Genomic DNA, 15888 nt, shown 5'->3' on the forward strand with positions numbered 1-15888 from the left:
GTCATCTAGTCCAGCCCCCTCATTTTAGCAATGAAAAATAAATGCCCAGTGAGGTTCAGTGATTTCTCTAAGGTCACAGAGGAAGTAAGTAGCAGAACCAGGGTTCTAACCTGAGACTTCTGACTCCCAAACCAGTGCTCTTTCACAAAAGATAATCCTACCTTCAATTATTTTCAATACCACCATAATAGTCATTGGAGCAAGGAACAGGAGCTAAGACGGTGAAGGACTAGGGATGGAGGTGAAGTTAGACTGAGATAGAGTTTTGCTTTCCTAACCTCACTTACCTCTCATTTCTCTGGTCTCCTAGAACACTTAATGTTCATCCCAACTTAGGCTAAAGTCTTTATGTGGTCCTGTCTTAGGTCATTTTCTAACTTTTATGTGTGCCTTTTGCCCTCATTTAGATCACAGTTTTCTTCTGAATCCTCCATCAGTCTAGTATAGTGCTAGTTATACAGTAAATCCAGGATTGAGGTGCTAAAAGCAACCCTGGACATCAAAGAATCACTGGACAGGACCTAAGAGGAAGTCTAGTCCAACCCACTCATTTTACAAAGAAGGAAAATGAGGCCCAGAGAAGTAGAATGATTTGGCCCAGAGTTACAGTTAGTAAGCTTCTGAGCAGAGAGATCTGGCTCCATATCTAGTCTTGATGGAGCTATGAACTGGTCCAGCCAATCTACAAAGAAATTTGGAAAATATGCATACCCTCTGACCCGCTAATATCACTACAAAGAAAAAAGATCCATAGAAACAAAAATATTTATAGCATCTCTTCTTGAAGTGGCAAAAAAATGGACATTAAGGGGAATCAACTGGGGAATTATTACATGAATGTGATGGAATATTATGGATGGTTTCAGAGAAACCTAGGATGACTTGTATGAATGGAGGCAAAGTGAAGGGAATACAATGGGGGAATAAGTTACATAATAACAACCACAGTGTAAAGACAAACAGCTCTGAAATACTGAAGAATTCTAATCAATGGAATGACCAACTAATCATGATTCCAGAGGACTGATGATGAAGTGTGTTGTTCAGTTCCTGATAGAGAGATGATGGACAACAGATGTAGAACAAGACACATCTTTGGATGGGGCCAATGTGGAAACATTTTGCTTGACAAGATATATTTGTTATAAGGGTTTTATTTTGTTTTTCTTTGGGGGTTTTTTTTCAATAGGGAGAGAGAGTGGGAAGAAGAGAAAATAACTTGTTAGTTGAAAAAAATTAAAAGCAAACTAAAAGTAACTTCACACTCTTTCCATTGTACCAAACAGCCTCCTCATTCATAGGATAATCTCTATGTCTTAGGGAGTGAAGGAAGAACGGTGAGGGCTGGATCTCCATATTATATACGAGGAAGTTACAGTCAAGCAGGGATGGATGACTTACCAAGCATCATATGGCATGGTGATGCATTGATTTATTTTGTTCGAGTAAAATTATTTGTTACAAGAGGGATTTCTATTAAGGGGGGAGTGGGAGGATGAATTAGTGAGTGGCTATAGAAACTTTTTTTAAAAAAGAACATCAAGAAAACATTTTAGAAATATGCAGAAGAAAACAAAAAGAAGTCCAGAAGGGGACATAAACAGGACAATTTTGTTACTACCTTGTTAAATTTAACATATAAAATTTTAAATTCAAATCATAAGTAATAAAATACATGGTTTAATATGAAAATCTCTTTTTTATTCTTTGTATATTGAAATATTTATTCTTGTTGATGATTCTTAAATTCACAATAAAAAATAAATCAAAAAATAATTTTTAATGATATTAGACTAAGAGCCCATTCTGAAGTCCCAGCTCTGAAGTCCTTATTAGCTGTATGACTATGAATAAGTTTGATTTTCGTTTGCATGGCAGTTCCAAGCCTATGTGACCACTAATTAATGATAATACTGATATGGGGGACCACGTAAACACTCATTCTCTCCCTAGTCATCCAATTTTAAGGGTGGGTTATCTGAAAGGGAAATGGGGTAGAGAGCAGAGGGTTCAACCTCCTCTCCAATGTCAGGGCACAAAGCAGCTGGTCCATAAATAAAAGCTGAATGAATGAACTCTCAAGAAATCCCCTCTGTCTCCTTTCATGCACTGAGCCCCAAACCAATTTCTGTTTGGAAGGCATCAGAACCAAACCCTTTAAAGCCACTTAAACAAACATTGTTGCCCAAGCCTCATCCATGGCCCCAGATCTCAGAGCCAGCCCCTTCACACCAGGACCTGTGGGAGGTTACTGGGGCATCAGGAAAGAAGGGGTGGGGGCTGTCTTTCAATCCTTCTTTCTTTGTCCTTTCCCTGGCACTACATATCTTTCTCCCACCCATCTGTCATATACTTCTGGGGCTTTAGAACAGAAACAGTGATTGTGGATGGAGTGATAAGGAAGATAGAAGAGAAAATCATGAAAAATCATGGCAAAACCTAGAGGCAGTAGGAGAGCACCAATGGGATATTTACATGAGCATAGCCATAGGTCCAGAGTAAGCTGAACCAACTATGGATATAAGTACTGCACAAACACAGTGTGCAAATATGCAAATAACAACAACAGTCCTGAGCTTCATCCTTGGGAGATCCTTCTACTGCCGAAACCATAGGTCTAGTTCAAATAAAAATAATGATAATTGTAACTCAAAAATGGCTCTACAGCATACTAAAGAGCTCGACTTTGAGTCTCTAAGATCTAAGTTCTAGTGCTCCCTCTGTAATATACTAGCTGTGATGTCAAGGACAAGTTATTTAGTGCCTTAATATCCCAAGCAACAATACTAGACTCTAAGTTAGACAATATGAAGAGCTATTGGTCTGTATTAGTGGAGGGAGTTATCACAATGGGCATTGATGATTGATTTATTGATGAAATTACAAGTTCAGAAAAAATAGTAACTTCTGTTTCTATTGGGCTTTAAGATTTACATATATTTATAGATTATTATATATAATATTTGTATCATGTATTTTTATATAAAATATATATTTATATTATATTTTAGATATAATACATGTTTATATATTTTATATATGTTTATATTATACATATATTTATATAGCTCCTTCCTCACAACAACACTGTGAGGTAGGTACTTTAACATATGCATTATATTTCCTATTTTGCAGATGAGGCAACTGAGGCTCAGGATAGTTATGAGACTTGCCTCATTCAGAGGTAATCTATGTTTAAGCTGGGATCTGTCTCTATATCTCTTATTTTCAAGGCTCACAAACTTTATCTTTTTTTCTTTTCTGAAAATGGTGTCTTCCCATCATGGTTAGGCTGGAAGTGTCATTGACACTTCCCAGGGTCCAACCAATCCTACTGCAGATTGGCATGGAACCTTTCAACTAGGCTGGTTCGCCCTTCCTTGAACAGTCTGGTATCCTCCTTTGCTCCTAGAGGACCGCCATATTGGTGTTAGAATTAGTGGAATATACAACTGGTTTTTGCCCTACAGCAGCTCAGAACTCTCTAGCTCAAGTCATCCACTAGCTTCAGCCTTTAGGGAGTAGCGATTATAGGAACTTGCCATCATGTCTCTTGAACTTTATACTATATGTAGATGCCATGCTGAAAAATCCCTTAGGCCCCTTCTCACAGCTTCACATATCACAACTGGCCTCCTCTACAACTGACTTCATCTGAGACATCTTAAAGTACACCTAGCTTATAGCTACTTACTAGGCATCTGTTTGCTCTTGGTGAATCAAATTCAAAAAGCTAACCCCTTGATGCAAGAAATTAGACCTCTATAGATGTTCTGATTGACATGTCTTCCTCTTTGCTCCTTAAATTTCCCATTTTAATCCTACATTAAGGTCCCCAACCTGAGGTACAATTAATCCTAGGGAGTATGAGAAGCTTGTCAAGGGGCTATGGGAAATATTTGGTACGTGATTATTTTGTCCTATTGAAATATTCTAAAAATAATAGGGCTAGTGAAAAAAAATTGTGGATTAGAGAGAAAACAAGCTGATACAAAAAAAATTGCTATAAATTGAATAAAACTTTCTTTATGGAAAATTAATGTCTTATTTTATTTCTCATGCAAATATGCATGGATAACTCTAGAATTTATTTCCTTTCATACTGAATAGGGGGTATGAGAAGTTTTACTGAAAGCCAGAAGGGTACATGAACCAAAAAAAAGTTGGGAACCCTCCCCTAGATGATGGACACAGGAAGCCAAGGAAAGGGGCATCCTGCTAGAGAGCTTCCAACTCCAGAGCCCACTGATTTTGACCTGAACTCTCCTTTAAAAAAGAGTGTACAGGGCTACAAAAATGTGCATACCCTTTGACTCAGCAATATTGCTTCTAGGACTATATCCCCAAGAGATCGTAAAAATCAAAAAGGGTCCCACATGTACAAAAAAATTTATAGCAACTCTCTCTGTGGTGGCCAAAAACCTGGAAATCAAGGGGATGCCCATCATTGGGGAATGGCTGAATAAATTGTGGTATATGAATGTAATGGAATACTATTGTGCTATAAGAAATGATGAACAGGAAGACTTCAAAGAGGCCTGGCAAGACTTATGTGATCTGTTGCTGAGTGAAAGGAGCAGAACTAGGAGAACTTTGTGCACAGTAGTATGTGAGTTTTTTCTGGTAGACTTGGAACTTCATTGCAATGCAAGGACTTAAAAAAATTCCCAATGGTCTTTTAAGGCAAAATGCCTTCCACATCTGAGAAAGAACTATGGAATTCAATCGTAGAATATAGCAGATCATTTTTTTGTGTGTGTATTACATTTTGGTTTGTCATAAGATTTCTTCCATTCATTTTACTTCTCCTACACAGCAAGACTATAGTGAAAATGTATTTAATAGGAAAGTATGTGTAGAACTTTTGTAAGATTGTATGCCATCTCAAGGAAGGAGGAGGGAGGTACAGGAAAGAAAGGGCGAAAAAATCTAAGTTATATGGCAGTGATTGTAGAACACTGAAAATAAATAAAATTAATAAAAATAAATAAATAAAATAGAGTGTACGGAATGGGCATGAGGGTTGATGGGCCCACTTCCCCACCCAGTCTGGGTGCTGACGCCACCCGTCCCCTGTAGAGGCCTCACCTAATCACCACCATCTCAGAGATCTCTAAGATAGCTCATACATCGGAAACCCCAATTTTGTAGCCCTTGCACGAGTGGCTCTCATTCTTCCAGTGAACAAAGTGTTCCGTTCTTTCTTTCCGCAAGAGCTGAGCTTCCTCTCCCGTTATCTACCCCATCACCAGCCAAGTCCTGCATGAAAGCAAGATTTCTTTCTCTCTTTTCTTTTTTGTTATTTTCGTTCTCTCCTTTATGGTGTGGCTTTATTTTTTTCCTTTTGGGTCTTGGCACCATTTCAAAGGGACCAGTAGGGAAGAGGAGGAGGGAAAGAGGTGAGCAACAAAAGGCTGGAACGCCCAGTTAGTCACCCACCCCATTTGACAAGCTTATCGAAACAACCAGAAAAACAATCTGCCTCCTCCCCACCCTTGAGCCTCCCTGCCACCCCCTTCCTTAACATCTGACCCTCTGCCCACTGGCCACAGAGGCAGCATCACTCCAACCAGGATGAAGGTTGGAACCTGGGCAAAATAGCAATCGATGAGAGCCTAAGCATGGAGGTCCGTTGACAAACTGGGTGGCCAGGAATCTGCCGCTGTTCTTACCCTAGAACCCATAAATAAGAGCCTCAAAATCTAAGAAGACTCAGATCAGTGTGACTCAGTCTCCTCCTTTCTCCCTATAATCACTGGTACCAGGTTAGTTTCCCCTAACAGAGATGAGGTAAACCGGGATGGGGTTTCTCTATTACAGGCGCCATGGCCTTATTTCCAAGTACCAACTTAGGACAAAATAGCACAAAAGATGTTTGGGGTTGGGTTACCCTTCCCCCCCCATTTGGAAATGGGGCAGAACATCTGAAATCAGGGCTCTCCAAGGAAATCCTGGCCCATATGGTCATTGTAGTCACAGAATCCTGACCTCAGTTAGTGTTAATGAGGCCAAGGGCAGAGCTTCCAGCAGAGTGGTGCAATTAGCTTCATTCAGTACCTATTTACAACATTTGTACTCTGTTTAGGCACTATGCTAAGAGAAGAGGGAGACAGACAGAGACAGAGAGAGAAAAGGTGGAGAGAGGAGGAGAGAGAGAAAGCAAAGAGAAAAAAAGAAGAAAGAGAGAAGGCAGGGGGAGAGAGAGAGAGAGATGTAGAAAAATATGTCAGTGTTGAGAGGTGCTGTAAGACGCAGTCCCTGACCTGAAGAAGCTCATGGTCTAGTAGGAGAGGGGAAAATAAGACAACCAGAAAAAAAAATTAAACCCAAAGGAGAATGTGATAAGTACATGAAAGGATCAAAAAGTGTGGAAATTTTTTGGAAAAGAGAAAAGCTTTCCTCCTGGGCCACCCACGCACCTATTCTACTAATGCATACGATGGTCACAAAGAACCAGGAAAAGAAAGTGTGGATGGCTTAGCGTAATTCATCCCCACTAGCCTTAGGGGATGGGGGTTGTCTCAAAGCACAAGTCCATAGGTTGATTACAAATACCAAATTTTTTTCCTGTGACCAAACTTTTGTTCTATGTTCCCTGTAATATGTCACTCACTACAAATCAAAGGGTATCATTGGTAACATACTATTGACCTCCACCCTGCCCCCAGCTAAAACCTTCCTCCAGACCCTTCCTACTTAGGGTGTACAGGTGACCCACGGATTTCAGAGGCTGTGCCAGCAGAATGCAAACTATACCCGGATCCCTCAACAGTCTCCAAGTAGAAGGCAAACTTCAACAGACTCTCCACAACTGGAAAGGATTCAAGCACAGGCCCCCTGTAAATCTATCATCCTAAGGCCAGCCCAAGCTCAGAGAGAGGCTCCTCTACAGAGAAACTTGGCTGCCAAGAGATAACTTTTTTTTTTAAAGGACTCAGCAGCTCATGGAGAATATGCATGAAAACTGGGAGGGGGCTGCAATCTGTATCATCAGAGAGAGCACCCACATGGTAGAAATCAGCAGAAGTAATGGAATTCTCCATGCCTTCTCATATTTAGGAAATATTCTTTGCCCTGAAGATGTCATTTTACCTCTCCCTGCTAGTAGGCACATACACCAGGGTGATCAAAGTCAGAAAGAAATGTTCATAGCAGCACTTTTCACAGATGCAAAGAATTGGAAACAAAGCTAGCCCACTAACTTAGAAGCTGCAGTATGTGACTGTAACGAAATGTGGGTTCATCCTTGGTTGCTGAAGAAGACCATGCCATCAGAGACATAATGACATGACTTGCACTTGACTTTGCTGAGGGAGGGAGGGCTGTGCAGGTCGCCAGCCTCACTTCTCCTCCAGAGCCATCTGAATCCAGTGACCAGGTATTCATCAGGATGACTAGAGATGACCCAGGATGAGGCAATTGGTTAAGTGACTTGCCCAAGGTCACACAGCTAGTGAGTGTCAAGTGTCTGAGGTGAGCTTTGAACTCAGGTCCTCCTGACTCCTGCACTGGTGCTCTATCCACTGCACCACCTAGCTGCCCGCTATAGCAAAATATTCCTGCACTGAGAGAAATGAGAAATACTAAGGCTGCAGAGAAGAACAGGAAGACTTATGTGGGCAAGCAGAACCAGAAAAATAATATACACAATGATTCTAAGAATGTAAAAGATGAGCAATAGCACATGACAACTGAACGCTGTGAAGTGATAATTCTGGGAGGCCTATGGGAGAAGAATACGGGAAGGAATCTAAGTGATGTAAAAATAAGTTATCAACAAAGCTCTATTTTTTAAAAATTGTGAAATGATAATAACCAAGCATGGTCCTGAAGAAATGATTTGAAGAGTGGAACTCCCTCCTTTCCTCAGAGGCAGGGAGTAGGAGAGGAAAAGAGAATAAGCAGTTAAGCACCTACTATGTCATGGTACTAAGTACAACTATTATCTCATTTGAGACTCACAACAACCCTGAAAGGTAGCTGCTATTATCATCCCCATTTTACAGTTGGGGAAACCAAGGCAGGCAGCCGTTAGGGTAGGTAACAGAATGAGTGTCAGAGGTGGGAGGACTCTGGGGGTGGAACCATGCATGTACTGATAGACTTGGTTAGCATACTGGTTGATTTTACTGAAGTGGTGTTTTTTTTCTTTCTTAAATTTTCTAACTTTTTATTATGAGAGATGATTCTCTGGGTCTGAGAGAGAGAGGAATATATTAGGAAGTAAAAGTGATAAAGTAAAAGCAAAAGGTATTAATTTTTAAAATTGTTATTTTAAATTTTAAAATGTTTGAAGTGTTTTGCACTTAAAAAAAAGAATTTAAAAAGCCAACCTTCCTAATCTTTCCCTTCTAATAGCTTGGCTGGATCGGAGGTTATTTGCCCCACATTGCACATGGAGGAACTGAAGTCATGAGAGGTTAAATGACTTTTTTTCCCCAGCATCACAGAGTAAAACAAAAGACCCTCAACCAGGTCTCTTAGTGATGGAGGTGGATAGGATAGCAGGCAGTGTGGGACTGCAAATTCAGAAACCTGAGTTCTGAGATGCATGACCATTTCTGAGACTAGGGGTACAACCCATCATTTCTCTGTGCCTCAGTTTCCCCTGGGTAAGATGGAAAACATAATCATAGTTCTAACAAATAATAATATACCTTTATTCTTAAAACCAGAAGGCCACTTTTAATTTTTCTGAGTACTTTCCCTGTCCTGCATTATCTCATTCAATCCTCACAATAACCCCAGGCAAGCAAGGAATAGTATCATTATCTTCATTTGACGTATGTGGAGGCTGGGTGACATGGCTAGGGTCACATGGCTGAACTGAGGACAGTCTCAACCTTGTGTCTCTTGCTACATCACGATACCTTCCTCCCTCCAGGGTAAGAGAAAAATAAATAAAGAATCTGGCCATGATGTTTCCAGATCCCTCAGAAAGGAGGCAGGAAATACAAAAACTGATCAGGGTACCATGGGAGACACAAAACTGAGGACTTGGGGACTCCCGAAAACCCTGTAGGGTAGTAGCATGGCCATAATTAACATGACTAATTGAAGCGTACCCCATAGGAAAGTCCAGAGACAGAGACTGCTAAACCTGCCACACTAGCTAAAGGATTTCCCTTCCCATGGCTCCTCCACACCACCTTTGTCTCCCTGACTAATTAGGAAGTATCTTACCTCCTACTCGTTCCATGTAGCCTATATTGAAGGTTATTTCGGGTCTTTCAGTTAAAAGACACAAAAAGACAGCTCTACTCATGCTTAAAACCAACTCATTTGTTCCACCATCGGTCCCTTCCTCCGTTGGTCTTCTACTTAGAGCAAGAAATCTCAGGAAAACAGCTTTGGCCTCTGTAGGCAAGACAACTGAGTCAGCCCAATTTCTGCCCCCAGTTTACTTTATGACCACGGACAAGTAACTTACACATCAGTTTACCTTTTTGGGAAAGGTAGGAGTACTTATTTTCTCATGACAAGGGAATCCTGTGAATATCATGGTGGGGGGGGGGGAGTGTTAAGGGTGGAAGTTCTTAACCTCAGAACTCTCCTAGGTCAAATCCCTCATTTTATAGAGGATAAAAATGAGGTCCCCGAAAGGGAAGGTACTTGGCCAATGCTATAACTGATGGTGGAGGTAGGTAGAATTCAAACCAAGGTCCATTCTTTCCAAATCCATCACCCTTTAGATGACCTCCCTATCTTGGCCTAACAATATTTGATAGTACTGTCAATTTAAAAAAATCTAACTGCAATGATGATGGTGTTAGAAAGGGAAAGCTGTTCTGGTATCATCCACAAATGGCTACCCCAGGATGTAGTTTTCTGTTGGTAAAATTGAGCATAGTGGCAAAGAAGAGATATAAGAAGGCATGAGGCTCCCCCTCCCCTTCTTTGCTGAGATGGATAACTATGGATATGGAATATTGCACATGATACCAGACTTTGGGCAGGTGTTGGCCTGTTTTGCTGAAACTAACTTCCCTTCCCCCTTTCTTTTTCATCTGGAAGGAGGAAAGAAATAGATCAGAAAATACATATGATGTAAAAACAAAAGATGTCAATTTTTTAAAATGGGGTGGGGGGCAGAGGGGATGGAGAAAACCTAAGAGTTAGGAAACCGGCTCTGGGCCTGATTCTGATCCTTGCTAACAAGATGATGTTAGGTAAAATCACCCCTGCTCTCTGAGCCTCAGTTTTTTCCTCTGTAAAATAAGGAGACTGGACTAGATGATCTTAGGGTTGCTTCTAAGTTCTGAGATCGTCCATTCAATTACTGGTATTCTTATTAATAGTTATCATTGCAATTTCTATTTAAACCAAGATATGGGAGAATGCTCCACTCTGTGTCTTGGGTCTGTAAGATCTATCAGTAGTTTTTGATCCAGGGCATCTTTTATATGGCTTCAGATGATCCCGCCAACTACAGTCACAAAAGGGTTAAAAGAAGCTAAGCTCCTGGCCCCCCATTACCCTGGGCCCTCTATCTCTTACCTTCTCTTCAGAACACTCTGGTCTAGCAGCCCCAGCCCTGCCTACTTTTCTTCTACAACCCGCAATTAACTTTGCTGGGAGCCATGGGGGTGAGTGAGGTCAGCTTCTCTTCAAACCACCTCCAAAGTCACTGAAAAAATGACTCTTCATCACCACCCAAAATGTAAGCCAGTGATGTCAAACCCACATAGAAAGGAGGCCACTAATCCTATGGGTCACATATTGACTTCGTTTTTAAAATGTCATGTCATCTGTGTTTTACTGTATTTTTATTTATTTTGTTAAAGATTTCTCAGTTACATCTGAATCTGGTTCTGGCTCAATCTGAGAGTATGGTGGGTTGCATTTGATGCCTCTGACGTAGACTATTGACCTAGAGCTGGAAAGAACTTGTAGAGGACCTCAAGTTCAAGATGGTCATTTCACAGCTAAGCCCTACTAAGGTTAAGTGACTTGACTCAGGACACAGAGATAGTGAGCTCTAGAGGCAACATTTGAACCTTCTAACTCTACAACCAGTTCCACCAGACTATGCTACTGCCCTATAGAGTGGGTCAGAAGGTGAGTATCAGAAAAAGACTACCTAGTGAAGGCGAGGGGCTAGTATCAGGAGACCTGCATTTTCATCTTGATTTTCCCCTTAATTCATTGTGTGACTAAGTAGAATAACTCATCTTTACATAGCTCCATAAGGATTAACAAAGTATTGATAAAAAAAAAAAGTATTCCTCTCCCACTGCCCTATGAGGTCCATTAGGTATTATTATCCCCATTTTACAGATGAGGAATCTGAACCTTGCCCACAGTTAGAAGGCTAATAAGAGGCAGGGTCTGGACTTGAACCCAGATTTACTGATTCTGAATCCAACACTCTTCATCCAACACTCTTCCTTTTACACCAAAAAGATTTTATAATAAGAACAGCTGGCAAGTACAAGGCAAAACACTGTCTCCGACCCATCCCCCCATCAGCCATCTATCTGCACACCTCCCTAACAGCCCTGTCATCACCAAGTACTAGATTATGAGCTTCCTTCTACAGTGAATTAGACCTCTGTAGCAAAGAGGACTCACTCCCAAAACATACGTGGTTGTCAGAAACTTAATCACTGAAGATAAAAGTAACAGATGACTTTAAGGTACAAGTTCCAATCCTTGAATTTCAAATCTAAAACAGCCTCAGCATGGCACTCTCCATCTCCTCCACCTCCATAAGAGGGCCTATAGCTCCTACTACTTCCCTCTCCATCCAGAGGGTCTTTTACTTTCTCTGAATACCAAGGAAAATAGCCTGCTGCATCACATGTCAATCTGGCACACTACCGGACCCTAGGCTTTCCAAACACCATGCACTTAGTCCTTCTTTCAGTATCATCTAGATCCCAAGCCCACTGCCACTGCTGGTTTTACCTCTTCCTTTTTCTCCTCATCCTTATCTTCATATATGAAAGAACACTGACTTTGGAGTCTGAGAACTTGCTTCTGATGAGTAGCTCTACTACTTACAACCTGAGTGACTTTGGACAAATTCAGCTCTTGGGGATTTTTTTCATCTGTAAAATGACAGCTGTTGGTCAGAGTGACTTTTGAAGGTCCCCTCCAACTTTAAATCTATGTTCATGCAACTCTCTTCACTTTCCCCACTTCCATCCTCACCCCCAAACTCTCACAGAAGATTGGAACTTCCCCCCAAAATCCCTTGGCCTGAGGTATCTTTTAAAACAAACTTTATTTCCAGAGGATTTGTTTACTAAGACATCAAATCGTGGCCCTCTGTTTGATGTTGAGTTAATCATGTCACATGAATTGATTACAAGCTTCCTGAAGGCAGGGGCCATATTAATGATTTTGTATCCCCTTCAATACCTAGGAAAATCCTGCACATGGTACCTACAGTCTGTCTTGGAACTTTTTAGAGCAATAGGGGAACTCAGAGATTATCGGCTTTAGCATTGGTTTACTGAAACTACTTAGCCACAGGATGTATTGAGGTTTTGCTAGAATCCCAAAATGCTGTGCCATATGGAGGGCATATAGCAGACCCACAGTATAAAGGATGTAGGAGGTGTCAGAGAAATTTTGGAAAAAATGGAGAAAATTAATTGCCACATAGAAAAGTTACCATAAAATAATATCATATATGATTATATTTCTTATTATAATTGGGAAAATATTACAGTTTTCTCAGAGGACCCCTATTTATGCCACGTGTTGTGCAGAATTCAGTTTGCAAACTGCTGATGGAATCTAATCTCAATTTACAGATAAAGAAACTGAGGTCTGGAGAGTAGATACCCAATAAATATTTCTTAATCTATCAATTGGGGATCTTCCTAATTTACCTTAATATTTGGGAATCTCTTGAACAGTTTGGGAACACCAACATTTAACTAACACCGTCTTTTAAAGTAGAGAACGTTGACTGTCTGAAATGAATGATGTGTGGCTCTCAACGATAGTGGACCAGCCATTGGCATGGACACTGGTCTTTCCAGCTATTGGGAGGTGGTTTAGGGAGCCATCTACATTCTCAGCTGATTGCTGTGAATGCAACATGAGAAAAGCCACCTGAGGTAGGAATGTTAACCATAATCACTGGACAAGGCAAAGCTAGCCATTCTAACTCTAGGACCAAGCTTCCAGTCATCTAAGTCTCTTAGAATGTACAGTTTCAGACTGTTCTATTCAGAGAGAAAAGACCCATAACCAATCGCAACCTAATTCAGCCTAATTTCTTACCAATCCTATGTGTATGGGGGCCCAGTGCTTCAGCTGAACCAAAAGTCTATTTGTGGTTCCTTAGACATGCTCCTGGCCCTCAGGTTCCCCATCAGTAAGATGAATGAGTTGGACACCCCCTCAGGCTCCTAAAGCCTTCATCATCTACTTATTGGCTGGGTGATCCAGGGCAAGTGACTTCATTTCTTGGAGTTTTGGTTCCCTAACCCATTGATGAGGATAATAATGCCTCCATAAACCAAAATGAACCTATCCAGGAAGCCATTTTGAGATTCAAATGAGACATCAATAAAAAAGCATTTATTAAGCTCTTAGGCTAAACCCTGGGAATACAAATAAAAAGGCAGATTTTCAAGAATTCTAGCTTGTAATACAAGAAAACAAGTAAGAAATGACATATAGAGGAATGGGAGCCAAGGAAGGGCACCTCAATCAATTGGTATGCATTTATTAAATACCTACATATGCCAGATATGTAAAGTTCTTTGCAAATATTAAAACACTAAATAAATATCATTTATTACTATTATTTACATCTCCATGACTTTGTTCGCCTGTTCCCTCAACCCAGAAGGTCTTTTTCTTCCACCCAGAAGATCTCTTCCCGTCTTTGCCCATTGAAATAAAATTTCAATCAAATGATGGCCTAGGCCACCAACTCCATGGGGAAGTTCTCTCTTCCCAGCAGGAAATTTCTTTTCTATTTTCTTTGGTAAAGGCCCCATGTTAGGGGTTTATTTCATGATCAGTTCTGTTAGAAGAGGATAAACTCTCTGAGGACAGGGACTATATTTTATTCACCTTTTAATCCACCACCACACACCCAGAAGAAGGTCCAATCAACATATGCTGAGTGACTCTTAGGAAGAGCATAGGCAGATACAGAGCAGAAGGTCTTGGGGATGAAATCTGACAACCAGAGTGGATAGTAGGTACTCCATAATATGTTGGTTGAATTGAATTGAGCACAAGTTCCTCCAGACAGAGTCTCTGAAAGGAAGAAGTGCTAAATCTTTTTATAAAAGGCAAGAAGATAAGAGAAGCAGGCCTAACATGGAGAAGAAGAACGCAAGGGAAAATGACAAACTATGGGATTCTGTCCATGTCCACTTTTGGGGGGAGGAAAGAACCTATGCATGATGTGTGCATGTGTAAATAATGAAATAACGAATCTCAACAACACAGCCAGAATCTAATATGGCTCTCCCATTAAATATCTCCTCTCCCACATTCTGCCTTAAAACATGGGCTACAGACTCAGAAAGAAAGGGGTCTGGATCCTGATTTTGCCACCTTCTACTTGTGGGACCTTAGACAAGCATCCTCACCTCTCTATGCCAGTATTCTCTAAGAGAGTGCTACTGGCATTCCCCTCCATCCCCAGGTTCAATATTACTTTCCCCAAACTCCAAGGTAGCTGACTACTTTTCCTTAAGCCCAAAGGCTCAGGAAGTCTAAAGAGATTTAGCAGGGGTAAAATGGCCTCCGATTATATGTTAGGAACAACACTAGGAGGCTTGGCAGTATCCAGGGCCCAGCTCTTCTTGGGCTGCTCTCTTCTATACTTCAGGTACTTGCCCTACCAAACCCTAAAAAAGTTGAGCCCTGGTCAACACGTTACTTTGAAGGGAGATCTCTCTAATCCTGGTAGAAAGGGAGACAGAAAGCAGCCAAATGGGAATAAAAGGGCAGTGAGAAGGGAATGGAACAAGCTTACCTGCAAAGTGAGTGCAGGACAGGACTTGATCCCAGGACCCCGGGTTATAGATGAGATTAGGGTGCAGTGCAAGTTCACTCTGTGATGGAGATAGCCGATATACTCCAAGCACCTCCAATTGCTTCCGGGAGCCCCGCAACTCAAAACCAGAGGGGACAAACAACGAATGTTATCTTCCGCCCTGATCTCAGGTCTGAGTTAAATTCCACGCTGTCAGCACTTTTTGCAGGGTGGGGGTTGTTTTTCTTCAGTGCCATACTTTCCTATGGAGCCAAGGGTATGGCAGCCAGTCAGGCTATCGACATCCTCTTCTCTGCATGTTTCCCTACCCTTCCTCCCTCTGTTCCTTATGTACAGGACCTCTATTGGATGCCTTTCCTCCTTAAGGAGATTTCTAGGTTTTCTTCTCTCCAAGGGAGCTTTGTGGGTCTGTACTGATCATCCATGGTCACATCCTACTGTCACTGCCCTCATCTGCCCCAGGGTTTAGCCTGAAAGCTTAATAAATGCTTTTTCATTGATATCTCATTTGAATCTCAAAATGGCTTCCTGGACAGGTCCATTTTGGTCTATGGAGGCATTATTATCCTCATCAATGGGTTAGGGAACCAAAACTCCAACAAGACAATTGTGCACAAAGGAGGGACCCTGAAGGAGAAAATCACTCTCTTTAATTCTCAGTCTCTTATACTTGAACTTGGGTGGTAAAAAGAGTTATCTCACTCGTACCAGCTGCATGTCTCAAAATCTGATGGCTATGGAAAGATTGCTGGATTTGGAGCCAAAAGAACCAAGTTCTGATTCTGATTCTGCTACCTAAGACCCATATGAGCTTGGACCACAAGAGCTCTTTTCTCTGATCCTTAGTTTCCTTATCTGTAAAATGAGGGGATTGGACTATATAATTGCTAAAGTCTCTTTCAGTTCTAAATCCA

The 15888-nt window shown here is 41.2% G+C and overlaps 1 protein-coding gene across 9 annotated transcripts in view; it reads right to left on the minus strand.

The window, feature by feature from the left end:
- The window catches only part of SOX13 (SRY-box transcription factor 13), a 92004-nt gene that overhangs the window by 36735 nt on the left and 39381 nt on the right, over positions 1 to 15888 (minus strand). For 3 of the 9 annotated variants that reach the window (XM_072648122.1, XM_072648121.1, XM_072648119.1), the window contains one exon: positions 14954 to 15216. The exons of the other annotated variants lie outside the window; for them this stretch is intronic. The gene's annotated coding sequence lies outside the window, so the exon portion shown is untranslated. The remainder of the gene's footprint in view (positions 1 to 14953; positions 15217 to 15888) is intronic. 9 annotated transcript variants of the gene reach the window in all.

The sequence above is a fragment of the Notamacropus eugenii genome, chromosome 2 (assembly GCF_028372415.1).
Source record: "Notamacropus eugenii isolate mMacEug1 chromosome 2, mMacEug1.pri_v2, whole genome shotgun sequence".
Lineage (NCBI taxonomy): Eukaryota > Metazoa > Chordata > Mammalia > Diprotodontia > Macropodidae > Notamacropus > Notamacropus eugenii.